Source organism: Suncus etruscus, chromosome 11, assembly GCF_024139225.1.
Source record: "Suncus etruscus isolate mSunEtr1 chromosome 11, mSunEtr1.pri.cur, whole genome shotgun sequence".
Lineage (NCBI taxonomy): Eukaryota > Metazoa > Chordata > Mammalia > Eulipotyphla > Soricidae > Suncus > Suncus etruscus.
In genome coordinates this window covers 42,760,629-42,780,961 of record NC_064858.1, presented here as the reverse complement: position 1 = coordinate 42,780,961, position 20,333 = coordinate 42,760,629, and the positions used below count along the sequence as shown (strand labels likewise).

Genomic DNA, 20,333 nt, shown 5'->3' with positions numbered 1-20,333 from the left:
AGAAGACCTCAATGATGGTGATTGCTTTGACACTATGAGCTAAACTGAGAAAGGAAAGCCCAGAACACACGTGAATATGGTAAATATGGTGGAGCCTCCTTCGGGCAGGTCAGAAACTAGCAGTGAAGGGGGAGAACTGAAAACTTGGAGCACCCCCTCAGAGGCCTAGGCACCCTACCTTTCTCCTTCCAGAGGTGCCTTTTGCAAGGATCACAGCCTCCCAATCTGAAGAAACTTGTAGGGTCACTGATTGGAAAAAAAGCCATAAAGAAAGCTTCATTGGTAGCAAACTGGCAGCAGGATGATGACTGGCAGTCCTTAACCCAGATTCAGGCCCAGAGGACCTCAGCTGCTCTAGGCTCTTGGATATGTGACCATGGTGGTGGAGAGCTGTGCACCCTGGTATGACCACTTCCTTGGCAAGCTGCAGCATGAGCACTCTCTGCAGGCAGGCATGTGGGGTAGGCATGGCCAGCTGAGCTGCTGTGAGAGGTGGTGGCCTCAGCCCAGGGGTTCCATGGAGCTAAAGCCGCTGACACCAGCCTGTGCACCCTTGGAAGTCGATTGAGAACATAATGCCAGTGAAGCTCAAAGAAGGAAAAGCTGTATTTCAAAAACTCCTGCTTCTTAACTTTGTTTCAGGTTAAATCTCTTGACACTTTGCATCCGTAATTGTCTTGCTGGTTAAAAATTTGCTTTATCTGTGTGGATCTTACAGTTTTGTTTTACGCTCCACTGTAAACAGAAAATTTTGATCTAACTTTAGTGGTTCAATTTATTAGTTTGCACAATTCTGGGGAAATGCATGTGAGAGTTTTGAAAGTTTTCGGCTAGCCTAGCGACTTTTTCAATTGCTGTGATATTTTAATTTGTATCTTATGTAGCAGCTTATTTTCAAACTATTATCTGCAGAAATATTTTTGTAATTTTGCTTAGAGAAGTTCATGGGAAATAACTAGGATATTTTGTCTATGTTTTCCTCAATTAACTTTATGGATATGGGTCTAATCTCAAAATCTTTAATTCATTTTGAATTGACACTTTGAAAGGTGTGAGGTATGCATTGATCTTTAATTTCTTGTACGTGAATATCTATTTGTTTCAACAATCATTTATTGAAGAAACTGTACTTATTCCATTTTAAGTACTTGGCTCCTTTCTCCAAGATTAATTGACTATATACATGTATATGGAGGTTTATGACCAGGTATTCTATTCTGACACATTGGTCTGAAAATCTGTTTTTGTTTCAATACCAAGCTTTTTTTTTTTGAGCATTATGTCTTTGTAGTAGAGCTTCAATTTTAGGTAATGAGATGTCTCCCAGTTTCTTGTTTTTCAATATGAATTTGGCTATCCTAGGCCTTTTGTGATTTCACATAGTTCCACAGACTTTATTATTAACTGATCTAAGTCCTTGAAAAATTTTTATCTAAATTTGGATAAAAATTCTACTGAATCTATACAATAGTTTACATAAGAGGGTCATTTTAATAATATTTACTCTTCTAATCCATGGCATCAAATGCCACAAGGTATTATTGATGCATCTGGGGCTCGAGGGAACAGGTCCAACATTCCCTGTAACTTGGTTCTAACATGAATTCTATATACAGAGAGACTCTTCTATCTTATTGAACAGATTCCAAAGTGGGGACAAAACAAAACAAAACAAAACAAAACAAAAAAAACAGTGGGCAAAATTGTCATTATATAAGAGGATATTCAAAAAGAGTTATAGATGTTAAGAAAATAAATCTAAGATATATAAAGGAGATACACATGTCCCTTGTATGTTTTTAGAAATAGCTGATGGGGGAGGGTGTTGAGTCCAGGTGTTGGTCTGTGATTTGGCCACCTAGAGGCTGCAAAGGACTCTCAGCAGTCCCATATCAGGAATTGTAAGACTTATTTTCAACTGTTCACATTCTTTGAGTAGTTTTCCATTGTCTGATCATTTGGTTTCAGATTCTTTTTCAATCTCGTCTGTTGTATGAAGTTGTTATACATCTTATCTTCCAGCTCTCTATTTCTGTCCTCAGCTGCTATTATTCTGTTGGAGAGGATTTCTATTGAGATTTTTATTTTGTCTACTGAGTTTTTCGAACCTGTTATTTCAGTTTGGAGTTTTTTAATATTTACCTTTGTGGTCTCTTCAGCTCTATCTAGGCTTTCTTTGATTTCTATGAGGGTCCTCCATAATTCTTCTCTAAACTACTTATCTGAGAGGCTAACTAGGTGCTTAGTTTTTCTCAGATTATCAGAGCTGTCATCTTCATTCTCTATGCAAGGAGTTGGCCTTCATTGTCTCACTTGTATTGTGTTTTTTTCCTATGCATGATGGTGGAATTCACGGGCTAGAAGATGAGCACAGCCATGAAACAAAGCAGTGTGGTGTGCTGAGCTCCTCTGACACCACCATCTGTGGTGAGGGGGAACAGCCTAGCTTGATGAATTAAGTTCACTGGGGTCTTCCTCTTCAGCCTCAAGCAGGATATCAAAAAGCCAAGTATGAAGGAATGCAGAGGAACTTTATAAACCCACTGCAATAGTCTGGCACCACCCATGTGGGCGGGACATCCTATTTTGATGGGATTAAGTTCACTGTGGTCTTCCTCTGCAGCCTCAAGCAGGAAATCAGGAAGCCAAGTATGAGGAATGCAGAGGACCTTTATAAACCCGCATCAGGAGTCTGGCACCACCTTTTTGGATGAGAACAGCCCACTCACCTTGATGGGATTAAATTTGCTGGGGTCTTCCTCTGAAGCCTTAAGCACGAAATCAGGAAGCTCCTCTTGTTTTGATTTTCATTTTCTTGATGGTTAGTTATATAGAGCATTTCTTCATATTCCTTTAGTCATTTATATTTCTTTTTTAAACGATAAAAAGTCTGGTCATCTCTTCTCCCCATTTTTGGATGGGATTGGCTTTTGTGTGTGTGTGTTTTTTTTTTCTGGGGAGGATTTTTTTGGACCACACTCAGTGATGCTCAGGGTTTACTTCTGGTTATGCACTCAGAAATTACTCCTGGCTTAGAGGACCATATAGGATGCCGGGGAATCGAACCACAGTCTGTCCTGGGTTAACTGCGTGCAAGGCAATTGCCCTACTGCTGCGCCATCACTCTGCCCCCTGATTTTTATTCTTGTAACATTTTACCAGGGCTCTAAAGATCTTGGATATTAACTATCAGATGAGTGGTGGCAAATAATTTCTTCTAATCTGTAGGCTGTCTTTGTATTTTGGCATCATTTCTTTTATTAATCAAAGCTAAATTTAATGCTATTTAAATAATGTCAATCTATTTATCTTTATTTCCACTTTACATATGACCCAGAAATTCCACTCTTGAAAATATACCCAAAGGGACCAAAACCAGAATGCAGAGAAGACATGACATCTGAGCTCCTATATTCATTGTAGCACTATTCACAGTACATAAAATCTGATAACAACCCAAATGTCCAAGAACAGATTACTAGATAAAAAAGGTATGATATATATAAAAAGTAGAATACTACTAGGTCATAAAAAGATAAATTCATGCAATGGGCTGATATATGGATAGATCTGAAAAGTATCATGTTGAGTGAAATTTGTCAGAGAGGAATAGATATAGAATGGTATCACTCATATGTGGTTTATAAAGAAGCATTGTAAGAGAATAACCTAATGCCCAAAGATAATGGAAATAAAGAGAAGAAATTGAACTTAGTAGAAAGTTTGACACTGGGGTTGGGTGGGAAGAGTGGAGATATTTGTCAGGGAAGAAAAAAATCAAACAGTATCCAAAATTGGGGATATGAGATAAACATACATTTTTATTTGGAACAGGACTAGGTACTTAAAGGTGGTAAAGTGACACACTTAATACCCTATCAGTAATAGTAAGTTAAACCACAGTGTCTTAAAGGGGGCTTCTGGGGAAGAAAATAAAAAAGAAAAATCATGTCAACCAAAAAACAAGCTAGGGAATAATAGTGAACCTGGGGGCATAGGTGGAAGTTAAAGGACATGGTGAAGGGATGGGTGATAGAGCATTTATTGCTTAAAATTCAATCATGATAACATTGTAGCTGCAATTTATAGCAGTGCAAGAAAAATAAATAAATAATCCAAATTGTGCAATAAGCATAATTCTTGACTGAAAATACTTTAGCAGTTCTGATTTTTAGGTCTACTCAGGATATACTAGTAGTAAATTAGAACAACGTATTATGAAAAGCCAGTTTTTACTTAAACTTTAAAAAGTAATTCTGTGAGTCTTCATAAATATTTTATTCCTAATTGCAACAGTTAAGCTGACAATAAAAAAGGAGTGGATTGGGACTGGAGCAATAGCACAGAGGTAGGACATTTATCTTGCACCCTGACAACACGGGTTTTATTCCTGGCATTTCATATGGTCCTCGGAGCACTCCAGGAGTAATATCTGAGTTCAGAGACAGGAGTAACACCAGAGCACAGCAAAATGTTGTCCAACACACACACACACACACACACACACACACACACACACACACACTCACTGAATAAATAAATCAAATTCGGTAAGAAGTTTAGAAAAAACTGAAAGAAATAATTACTTCATTAAAAATGCTTCTCTTGGGGCAGGAGAGATAGCACAGAGGTAAGGCCTTTGCCTTTCATGCAGAAGGTAATCAGTTTGAATCCCAGCATCCCAGGTCCCCCGAGCCTGCCAAGTGTGATTTCTGAGTGTGAAGCCAGGAGTAACCCCTGAGTGCTGCCGGGTATGACCGCAAAACCAAAAATAAAAATAAATAAAATAATAAAAATGCTCCTCTTTATTCATATGTAAGCAGTATTTAAAATAAGCAGTATTTGGAAAGACTCTCTTGTTTTTTTACAACTGAAAAAGGAGCTTTGACATTTCTCTCTGGAAGTCTGATGAGAAATGTTAATTATTTATAAGAATGGGAGGTAGTCTACTAAGCTAATCTGTTTAATATTTATCTAAATTGGACATTTTTTAAATGAGCCACTCTGCAAGAGACTCAATAGGGGAAACTCAAATGTTTCTGCTTAATCTCACTTTTATCTTAACTTCTGATAGGCACAAGTTTAAGAACTAAAGATAAAGAAGTGAAAGGTTTTCATGTAAAGTTTTTTATTTTCTGCAACCACATCTCTGCCACACCATTCTTTGACTCTCATAGTGTTTCCATATGAGTTCCTATAAAACTTCATCAGTGCCTTCAAAAAACAGTACAATTTCTGTTGGCACCTCAAAGCCTAACATTAGGATTACCGCTAAAAGATTTGGGTATAAATGAAAGGTTAAGTGGAATAATGAACTAATGAAACATTTTTTAAAGGGAAAGACACACACGTAGACAGAAAAATCAAAACTATTACAAAAAATAGATACTGGTGAAAAAATAAGTAGACTTTGTATTTTAGTTCATAGGAAAATGAAATAATAAAATAAAATAAAAACGAATTTGAAAAAAAGGGGGAGGGAAGCACAGAAAAAAAAACAAAGCAACTTTGAAGTCAATTTTGCAATAGTACTTACTAGAAATAAGAATATTTCTTAAATTAAAAATAACATTGGTTAGGATAATAGTTTCAAAAAATTTTTACACTATTTATGTTTATATGAACAATCTTTCAGCGACATTACCCCCACTGTGATAGCCAATTAAAAAATTTGTTGTGTAGTAATTGTCACGCAACTGTTTCTCAAAATTGGTTAACATTATAACAATTTAATAACTTAACTCTAGATATCTAGAGTCTATCTAATAACTTAACTCTAGATATAAAACATTAACTTTAGGTATCACTGGTTTTTTAGAAGTTTTGCATCATCTACATGATAATAATAAAAGTTTTGCATCATCTACATGATAATAATAAAAATATGAAATACAACATTATCTGTTATTTTCCAAGGTTTTTCTAAATGTAGTCTTGCCAAAATAAAGAAAAAAAAAGAAAATAGAAGAGTACCAGATGGTGAAAAAATGAGAATCATATGTTAATTTTAAAAAGTATACAAAAATAATGAGTTTCTTGAAATCTGTTTTTTATGATATATTGCACACTTAATATCCAATTTAATATTTAAAGCCTGGGAAACAGAACTGTCTTTGTGGTTTGGTGGCAGAGCACTTGCCTTGCATATGAAGGATCTGGGTTCAATCTCTGGCACTCACAAAATATAATAAAATAAATCTTGGAAAATATGATAACATATCTTCATAAATGTAAAACATTGGAATATGCACTTAGTGCAAAATCAAATATTAGAAGAGTACATATAGAAATAAAAAGTTATCTGTAATACAGTTCATTTCTTTGTTAAAAGTGACATTTGGAGTATGAAGGGAGTGTAAACAGCAGGATAGAATTAAGGGAACTGTTCTATAGCTCTATCAGAATTTTTAGTTACTCAAATTAAGATATTTATTCAATCTACTCATTCAATTGGGTTATAGGAAATGGTCTGACTGATGAAGAGTCAAATTAGCTAGTGTGTTGACCATCCATGATCTTGTAATTACACCCTTTGAGTTCTTTTGGCACCTGAGAAGACAAAATAATTCAGCTCTTTTAGGTACAAATCTGCTTGTGGAGACAGCCTTGAGAAAAACAACCAGACAGCTTCAGTAACACTATTTATTTGAATATAGGATTTTTCAATTTTAACTACCATACAACTTCAAATAAGTATAAAAGGAAACAATTTGATCTGATTACATTTACTCTTAGTCAAAATGTATCTACTGATGACAAACCTACTGATTCACCATGACCAACAGCATTTTTACTTGTCTTTGTTTTGTCCATTTCCTTGCCACATTATCTACCACTACATTATACCCACTTAAAGTCCCTGCTTTTTTTTTTTTTTACAAACCTACAATTCTTCGATTTTAGTCATCCTCAAGAGATTTTCTTTCTTTATATCACACAAGAACATTTATATTTTATGTAATAAAAATCTACTTAGGACCACCCTATGCATAACATAAGGAAGGGAGTAAGAGACGGTGAGGATGAGAAATCTAAAGAGAAAGGAAATATAGGAGAGAAGAAAAATGAATTATCTTCTTAAGGTATTATTCAGTAACATGAGTATGTAGCAATTATACATAATAATGATGTATGTAATAAATATGAATATATTACGAGGTTTTAGTCAATGAAAAGTAGAAAAAGGAAGAAAATATTTAGACAATATTTGTTCAGATGGAACAAAATTATAGGAATAAAGATCATCTATTATGATGCATGAAAGTAAACTTGACTTTGAGTCAGTCATATTAAAGGGAAAAGTTTCAAGGCAAATAAAACATGGAAAAGGAACTTTTTCTTTAGTAAAAAATGATAAAAAAGAGAAAGAAAAAATTAAAAAGAAAGAAATAAAGGAAGAAAGGAAGGAAAAGCTAGCTTCATAGTAGACGAGTAATATTTGTAAGTAAAAAAATTAAAGGTTTTGTGGAAAAGACAAAGGTTCAAAAAAATCCAGGAGAGCAACATCATTCAAAAATGAATATTAATGCTATTAATTTTGTAAAAAAATTTTTTGAAAAATTAAAAGAAAGCAAAAGACCCTCAAGATTTGTGACTAGTCATTATTTTGATAAACACATTCAATCTTTAAAGACCTGTGGGACATTTCGCATGTATTTTCCACAGTAAGCAAGTAAAATCTTTTTGGGTAGTCTGCCCCCATACCAGAATCATGCAGTTATTTGAGACAGCCAGATGGAATCTTCACATTATGGGTTTGTTGTAAAGAATAGCAGGAAGGTAAGTGTTGTCCAAGTCATTTCTCATATTAAAGGGTACTAATATACTAGGAAAATTTCTCCTTTCAGTTACATGAACTCATTTACTACATTGTCCTTAAGCCACTACTCTTTTTGGTAAGGGCTGTGCTTTAACTAGGCTAGAAAACGAGAAAGAATAATCCAACACTTATACTCTCCCTGGGCTATCTATCACCATTAACACCACATACCACCCACCCACACCCACACCCACACCCACGCCCACACTCACACATACACACACACACACACACACACACACACACACACACTTCCCTTTTTCTTTCCAAAGAGAATCTCAAAATACGATTGAAGGAATCCCCCTTTTTGGGGTGGTTTACCACTGTATGTACATTGCCTCAAAAACTGTTTTTTTTGTTTTTGTTTTTGTTTTTTGTGGTCAGAGCAATAGCACAAGTAGTGGGCTTTTGCCTTGCATGTGGACAACCTTGATTCAATTCCTCACATCCCTTTTGGTCCCCTGCTCACCACCAGAAATGACCAACCCCTGAGTGTTGAGCAAGGAGTAACCCTGAACAACGCCAGGTATACCCCCAAACAGAAACAAATAAAAAAGTGTTGTTGCATCGTGAGTCTTTAAAAAGTTATAGTAAAACATAGAGTGCTTAAGAGGATAGATACATTGAGCTGCATGAGGTGCATGCTAAGAACTATGACCTGGTATAGAGATGTCTACAATCTAAAATTCCAGTTTGCCAAGAACAGAGAAGTTTCTTAGGAATGTGGAGTTTTCACTGTGGTCCCAGGAAATTCTCAGTAAATGGAAGTAGATAGTCATGCTTGCATTTTAGAAGTGATATATAAGGCAATGGGGACTAATAACTATGGTTAGAATAGCACTTAAATATGTATTATTCTTTGTGTCATTTTAATAAATTCTGTAATTGAATCATCATGGAATACATAGTTACAAAATTGTTCACGATTGTCATACAATGTACAACCCCCTTCACCAGTGCACATTTCATGACACTAATATTCCCAGTGTCCCTCCAGCCCTCTTACTTAACCTCTTTGTCACCTGCCTCTGTGGCAGACATTTTCCTTCTCTCTCTCTTTCTCTCTCTCTTTCTCTCTGCCTTTCTTTTCCTTTCAGACACTGTTCTTTGCAATATTGTTACTGAAGGGGTATCATGACTATCACTTTACTTCCTTTCAGGACCCAGTTCTTGTCCAGAGGTCAGGGGTACAGTGGACCCTTCTCTGTCCTAACCCCACTCTCCCACTCTTTATGGCAAGCTTTCTATCATAGATTGTTTCTCCTGAACCTTTTCTTTACTGTCTTTGTATATAATTATTTGCTTTTCAGAGTCCATTCAAAAGCCTGTACTTTATACTTTTGAGTTAGAAAGGCAAGTAATTACTACCCTCTATTCTAGATGTGTACCATGAGGCTCAGAGTGAGTAGATTTCTCTAGCTATTTGCCTATAAATAAAACTATGGTACTAAAGCCATATCTTTGAAAAAATGTCTACTCCTATGCCTGCCCCAAAATATAACTCTTCTAACCAACTTGCATAGGAATTAAGCCTGTGACCTTGGCCTAATTAACACTACATTCCTAGTAACTAAGCAATTTGAGACAAGTGGATATTAATAGTCAACAAGCCAGATAAGGCCAAATAAGCTCCTTTATCATTTATACAGAAAATGCAATATTTCTGTGCCAGAGAATTTTTTTCTGATCTATTATTTTATCCAAGTCTTTTAAATAATCTTAGCAGTATGGCTTAAATCCTCAATAGAGTGCTATTTTAAGTTGGTGGTTTTCTTGCAACTATCTCTTTATATGTGTGACCAGTATCTATTCATTGAAGTTCACTCGATTAGTGTGTGACCCCAGTGTTCACGTAGAACTTTACTAATGGTAGGAATGTTTTCATGTATTCATTGTTTAGCATTAACAGAGTCCCAAGAAACAATAAACTATATGTAATTAGAAGCCACTGGAATTACACAGAAGCGAACACAAACAAAAGAAATAACCTAGGAATAAATCTTGGAACAAATTTCTAAAAAGGTTGTTTTTAACTAGTTAGGCATAATCTACTATTAACCACATTAAAAAAAAAACTGGGTATTTTTTAAGTGTCCTGTGTGAATACATAGACTCCTCATACCGCTTCAATTGTCTTCTAGAGGTAATAAGCTTAGTTTGGACACAGGGTTACCAAAGGTTGAAAATAAATTATATAAAATAAGAAATACTAAAATTTTAACTAAAAATTAAAATTAACTTTCTAAGTAACATTCTTATTTTAATGTTAGAGAATTCTAATCTCTGGCACACGTGAGGAAGTTTCTAATAGTGAATGTATACCTTACCAAGAATTAAATCAAAGCTTAGAGTGTGTACAGAGAAGAAAATAATCCATAAATAATATATATTATATAAAATATATTTATACCGTATATATATTTATATATATTATAAATATATATTTATATATTATATTATGTATTATGTAATATATATTATATGTAACATATTATATATATATCATCTATTTTAGTAGAAAAAAGAAAAAATGGTTAATAATCTGGGATTCAAAAATTTTATTACAGCTAACGTCAAATTTATGAAGAATTCTGGGGCTGGAGAGACAGCACAGCGGTAGGGCGTTTGCCTTGCATGCAGAAGGACAGTGGTTCGAATCCCGCTATCCCATATGATCCCCCGAGCCTGCCAGGGACAATTTCTGAGCATAGAGGCATAGAGCCAGGAGTAGCCCCTGAGTGCAGCTGGGTGTGACCCAAAAACCAAAAAAAAAAAAAAAGAATTCTGCTTAAAAAAAAATCACAACCTGGGAAAAGGGGAAATAAAGTCTCTTTCAATGATCAGAATAAATGCAGCTATTGCTGACAAGTATAATAGAGGTTTTCAAACCAAGAATGAGCTTTTCCCTTTGCCCACTTTTGTTATATGCAGACCTTGGGGAGTGATCTACATTTGGAAAGTAGATGGGTAGAAAAAGCTGTAAAACTCCCATGCTAATCCTCTTGTCTAGCGAGGATACCTTTCTCCTTTCATAGATGTCTATTTAATTTATTCCAAAGAACTAAGTGTTCTTTAGCTTTCAAAATGTTGATTTTTTTCAAGCACCGATGAAAAGAAAGCTATAAGAATTCTCATCATTAAGAGTCTATTTTATTTCAAGTCTTAGAAAAATAGTGTGAGAACCAAAGGCCTTCTATTAATGTTTTGAATTTAACAATTTTCTCCTAACATTAATTAAAATAAAAAGACTGCTAAAGCCAAAAGAGCAAGAAAACAGCTGAAATTTGAAATAAATATCTGAGATATTCAGTTATGACATGTTTTAAAACTCAGCATGTGAAAATCAGTGGAACCATTTAATGAGCCTGTACCCAAAATACATTTTTGTTACTGGGTAAGTCAATAGTTATATAATGAATGAAAAAAATTTACTAAAATACAGAAAGAAAACTGTCAGTATAATTTCAAACTATGATAATAAATACCCAAGGCATATAGAAATAAAGAAGTAAACTCACAAAACAGAAAATATTAGCTAACATCAAACATATAAAAATGAGAAAAACAGCCAATTCCTCCACAAGGCTCCAAAAAAGAATAATGACTGTCAATATTTCCCAAGTAATGCAGTCCTGACTGACCCCTTTCTAGCTTTCTCAGAAAAGGGGGGCAGCAGATTCCCCTTTATGCATGAACTAGAGAAGACTAATGCTATCCCCAGAAATGACAGAAATGGCCCACCTCCTGAATTAGCCTTATTAAACCTTCAAGCCACCCAAATTTGTCTCATATCTATAAATTCTGGACCATGCAACATCTCAGTAATTTATAGTAAGGTCAGTCAGTTCTATCACAGGAAATCTGATGGGAAAGTTACATAGTAATCAACCAAGCTCAGTGAGCCTAAAGGCTCAACCAGCTCCAACCAAAGCCAAGTAAATCTTCAGGTACTGATTTTAGTAACATTATGTAGTGATATGATAATAATTTCAAATTGACCTATGTTGATAATTCCTTTTGCCTTTGTGTTGTAAAAAACAATATGAAGAACATATTTTGTGTGTGTGTGTCTGCATGGAGGCAAAGGGTATGGGTTGATAATTGAAGACACTGGTGAAGAGAAGATTACAATGATGGGGAGATTGGTCTTTGAATTTTAATGCCTGAAATAACTGTATTATTAACAACTTGGTAAATTATGGTGCTATAAAAAATAAGAAAAAATAAAATAAAAGATGTGAAGATGGGGCTGGAGAGATAGCTCATCAGATAAGCCTTAGCAGAATCCAAGTTTAATCTGTGGCACCTTATATAAAATAAACAAATGATGCTGTTCACAAAAGAACATTGATTATTGATTAAAATCAGGATTTACACTTAAGGGCATGGCAGATACAGTATAATAAATAATTAATAAATCATCAAAATGTAATAAAATGCTATAAATTAAAAGAAATCTATAATTACTATGGTTATATAAAAGTCTAATAATTTGATTTTATTCTCAAAAATAAAATATAAAGACATCAGAACATAAATAATGTCACTATTATTTTCTGATCACTATTATTATTACAAGTAAAAGTAGCTATTTTCTATCTACTTTAGTGACATAAAAATATAAATACCTCTCCAATATTATTGGGAAAACTATAAACATCTATAAAATATTTTATGACAATTTACAAAACAAAAGTTTTACATAAAGCTGACTATAATATTTTTAAATAAAATTGCCTAAATATTTAAAAGCTCAAAATATTTTGCCAATAAAACATTTTGGAAAAGATAAAAAAAACCACTCATCAAAACCAAGGCATGTGATATGCTATAATTTTAGCTAGTTGCATGGCCTTACATATTTTACTAATAAAGCAAATAAATAAATAATACTCACATATACCATATATCTTTATTTATTGGTTGAAGCATATTTTAAGCCAGGATGAATCAGAGGAAGGGAGTGTCCAATACAGCTGTGACTGGTGTAAGGGACATGCAATTTCTAGCTAGAAGAGACTTAGACAAGTGGTCTTAAGGTGACTCTTAGACCAAATATTTATTATTTTGAAATAAAAAATAATTAAAACTATTCTATGATTCAGCATTTTGAAAAAGGGGAAAAACCTTGAGGAATGGAAACAGAAGGAAGTAATCAACATAAAAGCAAAAATTATAAAATATGAATTGAAGACACCACATCTGGTCTTTTGAAATCAAGGCCATAATATTGGGCAGCTGCTCAGGAATCTAGTGAATAAAAGCACATTAAGATCGATCCTCTCTTGAGCTGGGGTGGCAGCCCAGGTGGCCAGACAAAGTGGGTGTCGGAGGGTCCCTCCTGGATGGGGTCCCAAGCTTTTTCCACCCTTCCCCCAGCTCTAGGGTGGGAAGGGCAGCGGGTGTAGGCCGGGCAGATCCTGGCTTCCGGCTCTCTATCCATCCTCTCTTGAGCTGGAGGCTAGCTCTAGCCAGCATGGGGTTTGGGGAGACCTCATGGGAAGGCCTTCTCCCAAACTTGGGTACGCTGGGAGCCTTGATAGGCCCCCAGCCTTCCCCTCTTCTGCCCCTGGCCTCCAGGCCTTCTGGGGGTCCAGCCCAGGAGACCAGAAATGGTGGGTCCTAACTGGGGGTGTTCTGAGATTTGCTCAGTTGTGCTGTTTGTCACTGGCAATTTCTGACCAGTCTGCATATGGAAAACCGTGCGGGGTCTAGCGCCTCCTTGCACACTGCATTTATAAAGAGTATTCCTTATCTTTATGTTATGTTTTGCGTATCCAGAATGTCCATTTTGTATTCTGCCCTTTCCCACATCCCTACAAAGCTCATTTTTACTCCTTAACTCTCTCACCCCCCCAAAAAAAAAAAAAAAAACCATCACTAACATACATCACTCTTTTTTTTGTTTGTTTGTTTCTTTTGTTTTGGTTTTGGTTTTGGTTTATGGGCCACGCCCGTTTGACGCTCAGGGATTACTCCTGGCTATGGGCTCAGAAATCGCCCCTGGCTTGGGGGTACCATATGGGACCCCAGAGGATCGAACCGCGGTCCGTCCTATGCTAGCACTTGCAAGGCAGACACCTTACCTCTAGCGCCACCTTTCCGGCCCCCACATTACTCTTTTTAACTTCAGTACTGCACAATCCTAATCACAGACCAAAGCTGTGCATTGTGTGTAACAACCCCAAACTGTTTCAAAAGACATAAAATGGACACGTATTTCTTCCGAATATTTTGTGTTTTTTCTCTGACAGCTATAAATCTTACTAAATATTCTCTTATACAGTGATGATTCTAACCACTTTTTATCTTCTCTTTATGAACTGTTCAACAAGGAATTTTGGTGAAAGAGTCCCCCAGTTTAATGCTTATGTTTGAACCATGTCATGGGGATTGTTGGACTTGTTCTTATGGCCCCCATATGTGCCAATAATACCACGTGGCATTGCTCCTTTTTTTTTTTTTTTTTTTTTGCATAGGCACAATAAAATGGGAAAATACTATACATACAAATAAGATCCTAACTAATACAGAGTGGAACACACAAATCTTGTAGTGCAAAGGGACCTTACACCCTGAACATTGACATAATGACCTGGCACAGGCCTCAGAAGAAAGGGCATTTTCCATTCACCCCTGAACCAGGGAAGCCATCTACAAAACATCCAGGTTTGTTAACATCACCTGGAAGCAATCCTCTACCATGGAAGACCCTACCACTGCTCAGACATCGACCTGCTCAAAAGAGACTTTCCTTAACACTGAGAAGACTTAACAGCAACAACGACCTGCTTACAGGACAGGGGTCCCTGCATTGCCCTTTAATGGTGAGGTGAAATGAGAAGACGCTCCACATCCAGACTTCAATGTAGGACATGCAGATTCCAGGATCTTTAATACAGAAACATGATACCAACAACAGAGACTGTGTGAAGAATAAAAGTGTGTTGGCACTACAGACAATCTCTTGGATTGGACAATCTAACTTGCCTGGAGCCTAGAGTTGGTCTTATGCCAGGAAACTTTAGGGGTAGGGTCTCTTTGTATTTAGGCCAAGGTTATTCCTTTTCATGCCCCTCATATTTTGGTGGGCCTATGCAAACAACAATTGCCACTCTAACACTGTTTTTACTGTGCTCCTTTGACTCTAATCATTAAAAAAAACACTTAAAATTTGAGGTTAACTTAAGCTAATATGCATGTACAGGGAAATGTAAAACAATACTATGCCTCTAATGTTTAAGGGGTTATGTAAGTTTTATGGCTTTAGATTGCCTTGTGTGCTGTTAAGAAATATTATAATGTGTGACAATCTGGGGATTTGAGGGACAAAATAATTGTACATGGATTCTGTTTTATTTATCTTAATGTTTTTTGGCTGAAAGTTCAAAGTTAAGATATCAGCAAGAGGACTTCTTCTGAGAATTATGTTATGGGTGATTGTCCTTCCACTGTAACTTTACCTTGTCCTCTTTCTTTGCATCTTTGTTCTCATAATTAAAAATAAAACATTTAAAAAATAAAATTAATTATGGGATAAAATTAATTGTGGCTTGGGTTTTATACATAAGTTACAGCTAATAATACTCTATGATTTATATTAAAATTATATTTGCTCAGGTAAATACAATTCTATTATTTACTTTTATTGATTTTTTTTACCATAGAGAAGTAAAATGTTTATGCCATTTAATCAATTAATATTTACTCTTCTGGTCTGTTGTATTTTCTAACCTGAAATAAATTAGTTTATCATAAAAAACACATTAAAAGCTAAATAATTAACTGAAAATGGCTGAAAGACAAAATTTTAGCTAAACTGAAATCTTATTAATATATGTATTGAGTTTTTTAAAGTAATAATTGAGTTTTATTTGGAGATACTGAAGGAAAGGAAGGAGATGCAAAGAAAAAGAGAGTAATGAGTAGTGCCTAAGAGAAAGCACAAGCTTCTCTAAAGGCAGAATGAGCCTTGGTACACAGCTCAGCATAAAAGTAGGAAAGTTCACATATTAGAAGGGGAATTTCAGATAGGCACCACATACTCAGGTAGCATATGTGCCATCTTGTGTTCCTTTGAACATTCCAATAAAGTGATTTTTTTTTCTAGACAAAAACAAGTTGGAGAGTCACAAACAGATTGAGAGTCACTAATATGTAGAGGTTTAAAGCCTACATAGGCCATTCTGATGAAACACCACGAATACCTAAAGCAACCCTTGGGAAAAGGAGTATGGAGGCATCATTTGTTCCAGATGAATTTCAGGAGTGTTTGATCCACTTTATGTCTATAACTGTATAATACAACATGACTGTAGTTAGGTTTCAGTCACCAAAAGAACACCCCCCTTTCACCAGTGCAACATTCCCACCATCAATGCACCCCATTTCCCTCCACCCACCCACCCCTGCCGGTATTTGAGACAGGCATGCTACTTCTCTCACTCATTAACATTGTCATGGTAGTTGTTAGTGTAGTTATTTCTCTAACTGCACTCAGCGATTTTTTTTTTTTTTTGGGCCACACCCGGCAGTGCTCAGGGGTTACTCCTGGCTGTCTGCTCAGAAATCGCTCCTGGCAGGCACGGGGGACCATATGGGACACCGGGATTCGAACCAACCACCTTTGGTCCTGGATCGGCTGCTTGCAAGGCAAACGCCTCTGTGCTATCTCTCCGGGCCCTCAGCGATTATTTCTAACTTTCATAGTCATAATGGTCCCTTCTCTAACTGCAGCCTGCAGTGCATGCATGTGAGACACACACACACACACACACACACACACACACACACACACACACACACATCTTGTGGCAAGCTTCCTACCATGAACCACTCATCCTGGCCCTACCTTTAGCACTACCGCTCTGACCCCTGTTCATTTATTTTCAAGCCTTTTCTTTTCTTCTGTTGTCTGAAGATTTTTTTGGTACCTCATCTTTAAGCTTATATATTCTATCCTCATCAGTTGGCAATGCCTTCCAGTGAGTTTATCATTTTGCCTACCAAGTTTATCATTTCTGCGTTTTATTGGCTGTCTGCTCCATGATTTCTTTGAGTTTTTTGAACACCTTCAACATTTTCTCTGTCAGGTCCTAAGCAGAGAGGTTATATAGTTGGTTAGTAAGGGTTGGGGCTTCAGGGATACCATCTTTGCTCATTAAGTGTGATGAGATTCTGCGCCATGCGATCTTTGCATTCTGGAGGTGTTTTTTGTATGTTGTTGTGTGGCTTATGAAACAGAGTTAGGATGTCTTCATATTCTTATGGTAAGATATAATTAGCTAAAGAAATGAAATTCTTGGGCTTCCTGACCTGAGTCCAAATGGTGCTTGTGAATCACAAACAGGACTTCAATGCTACTCTGTCTCTTGCTACTATAGCTGGTTGAATCTTAGCCAGTGTGGATTGCATCACCCTCTTCCTGGTCATCTTACATCTTATTTATTCAATGACTCCACACAGTATTTAACATGTATTTACTTTAAATTATAGTCTTGCTCACAAATACTTCACAAGTGTGAGAGAAACTCTCACTGTTGTTTCGATTCATGTTTTGGAGAAGTGTCTGAACAGACCTTCTACCTATTACAAATGTTGATCTTAAAACCCATATTCAAAAATTGGCACATCAATCTTCCAATCATCATCTCAAACTCTGGTAGTAATTCTGCAATTAATGATAATACTAGCCCTTATTTGTCCTCTGTAATCACACTTAGCCTGTAAGCTTTAATGTTATGTAGCAATACAAGCAACTTCCTTTAAGAGAATACCAACTTAGTCATTCTTTGTTCAAGCTGAATTACTCTGGAAGACTAGTGATCATATTCAGGCTTATCTAAGAATTTTTTCCTATTCCTCTTTTAGCCTCAAATAATATAGCAAAATGCTTTGTTCAAAAGATGTTTTTTGACATATATGTGTTTATACCCCTATTTTCCCACATTTCTTTGCAAGTTAATCTACTTCCATTATGATACCTAGAGCAAGTTGAATTTCCCCCAAACTTTGTATTTCTTATTAAGAATTTGAGGTTAATATTTTCTTTTTTTTATTTAAACAACTTTATTACATGCATGATTGTGTTTGGGTTTCACTTATGTAAAGAACACTACCCATCACCAGTGCAACATTCCCATCACCAATGTCCCAAATCTCCCTCCTCCCCACCCAACCCCCGCCTGTACTCTAGACAGGCTTTCTATTTCCCTCGTACATTCTCTTTTATTAGGATAGTTCAAAACGTAGTAAAAAATAGGGACTCTTCATGAATTTGCGTGTCATCCTTGCGCAGGGGCCATGCTAATTTTCTCTGTATCGTTCCAATTTTAGTATATGTGCTGCCGAAGCGAGCACTGAGGTTAGTATTTTCACTGACAAAACCCATTGAAATCTCTTTAAAAAATAGCAGAGTGTAGTACACAGTAAATACCTAATAAAACTGTCTTGTTATAGTGATGATGATGTTATAAGTTTTGGTCTAGTCATTTATTTTTTAATGTCACATTACAAAATATGATTTCAGGAAACAAGACTTCCAATTTTTAATTAAGCTAAAAAGGCACAAATTTCCCAAAGCAAAATTTTAGCACTAATAAAAATAACAAATAATAAAAATAATTACTGTTTTAATTTGCAGGGCATATTTGTAGCTGATACCAAATGCTGATTTTCAAGATTTATATCAGATTCCTTCCTAAAGCTAAAGAACTTTTGTATGCGTGAATAATAACAGTAATATACATATCTAGGGCAATGTGTTTTGACATTCTTCACCCATTTTTGGAACATTAAGCATCAAGAGAAGCAGAAATAACATAGACAAAAAGGAAAAGAAATTAAAGACTTCAGAGAACGCAAAGAGAACATTACTTTCATTTGACCTACATTTGTAAAGGAAAATACTATAACAGAGCTAATGAATAAATTTGTACAGAGTGATAACCTACTACTGAAATCCAACATTTATTATTGATTAAAAAAAGTGTTCGCTTTTTTTAAGGCCTTAATTGGGAGGTTGATTACAAAATATAAACATTAAAGATCTGGTCACTCAAAAGGAGAAATTTGTTTTAAGTCATTGCATCTGATCAGTTTAGACAGGGGACATGTCTTTAATGCACAGTGCTTCTCAATTATTTTCTGTCATGATCCCCTAGCAAGAAGAAAACCTTTTTGTGCCCCCCCTGCGAGACTGTAAATAGTATCTTTATTAAAAAAAAAAAAACTTTAACCTGCAAAACAAAAATATATAAAATAATTTGAGCTGATTTTTTTAATCAGAGGTGATGTCTGGATTAATGGCTACAATGAGCATATTTGCAATGCATAGTTTTCCAAGCAAGGTTTGAAGCTGGACACAGCAACTCTCAGCTCCAGAGACATAGAGACAGAAACACGGGGCTTAGCTTGTTATGACAGTGTTTGCCGAGGTCAAAAGCTCCCCCCTTTACGGAGCCTCATACTCCCCCTGGGTGGCGTGCCCCACTATTTGAGAATCACTGCTTTAATGCCACAGTTTGAGACATTATTTCCTATTTATTTAATATTAGCAATAAAGTTAGTGTGTATCAAAGGTAGACAGCTTGGTGCCAGCCCTCAGGGTAGAGAAAAATCTTTAAAAGGGAAGAGGACACAGCTATAATAAATCCATTATATTTATCTTTCATGATTTGCTATCCTTGGTAGCTTCTAGGTAAAATGGCATTTATCAACTGAAACACTGTAGAAAGGTTAGCAAAGCTATTTAAAAAAATCAAAGAAACCACCCTGTTGTATCTGCTTCCATTGTTCTTCACTTATTGAAGTAGCTTAGAGCCTTTATGGGAAGAATTCAGAGAGGAAATACGAACATTTTCCTTAAGCAATGCACATTCTTTTCAGAGTAGGTTATGTTGGGATCTCCAATGTTGTGAGAGGACAGAGCAAATAAGTCCCCACCTTTAAAATACATCATTTGGTGAAAAGTTTTAGAAACCAAAAATGGTAATCCATTGGCAGAAGCCTTGGTTTGAATCCAAAACATATTTTTAGGCAAAGAAGTCTTGACTTTGACAGAATTGAAGTCTGTCTAGGAAATACAACAGAAAAAAAGTCTTTGGAGTATGTGTCAGTGTTGCATGGGTGTCTCTGTGCATTTGTGTTTGTCTGTGTCAAGAAAGGGAGAAAAAAATGGATTTGAAGCAGATTATGAAAATCACTACTAAAACAAATCCAGAAGAAGAGAAATAGGAGCACTGGAAAAAATACAAACAAAACTATCAGAATCCTGACCTTAGATGGATCTTCATACAATTTCTCAAGAGACAGGAATATTTAACTTTTTAACTTAGACTTTTCTTTTATTTTTTTTTGTTTTGGAGTCACCCCCGCAATTTTTAGGTAGACAAAACCTTTGCTCAGGGGTGATGCTCAGTGGTTACTCCTGGCTATTTGCTCAGAAATCGCTCCTGTCTTGGGGGAACATATGGAATGCCAGGGTTGGAATCAAGGTTCGTCCTGGATCAGCCTC

At 35.8% G+C, this 20,333-nt stretch overlaps 1 non-coding gene across 1 annotated transcript; it reads right to left on the bottom strand.

Annotated features, from left to right (window-relative positions):
• Positions 1 to 18,071: 18,071 nt before the first annotated feature.
• Positions 18,072 to 18,178, bottom strand: LOC126023447 (U6 spliceosomal RNA). Its single transcript, XR_007500569.1, has one exon. It is a non-coding gene; the product is annotated as a U6 spliceosomal RNA (small nuclear RNA).
• Between the last annotated feature and the right edge of the window lie 2,155 nt (positions 18,179 to 20,333).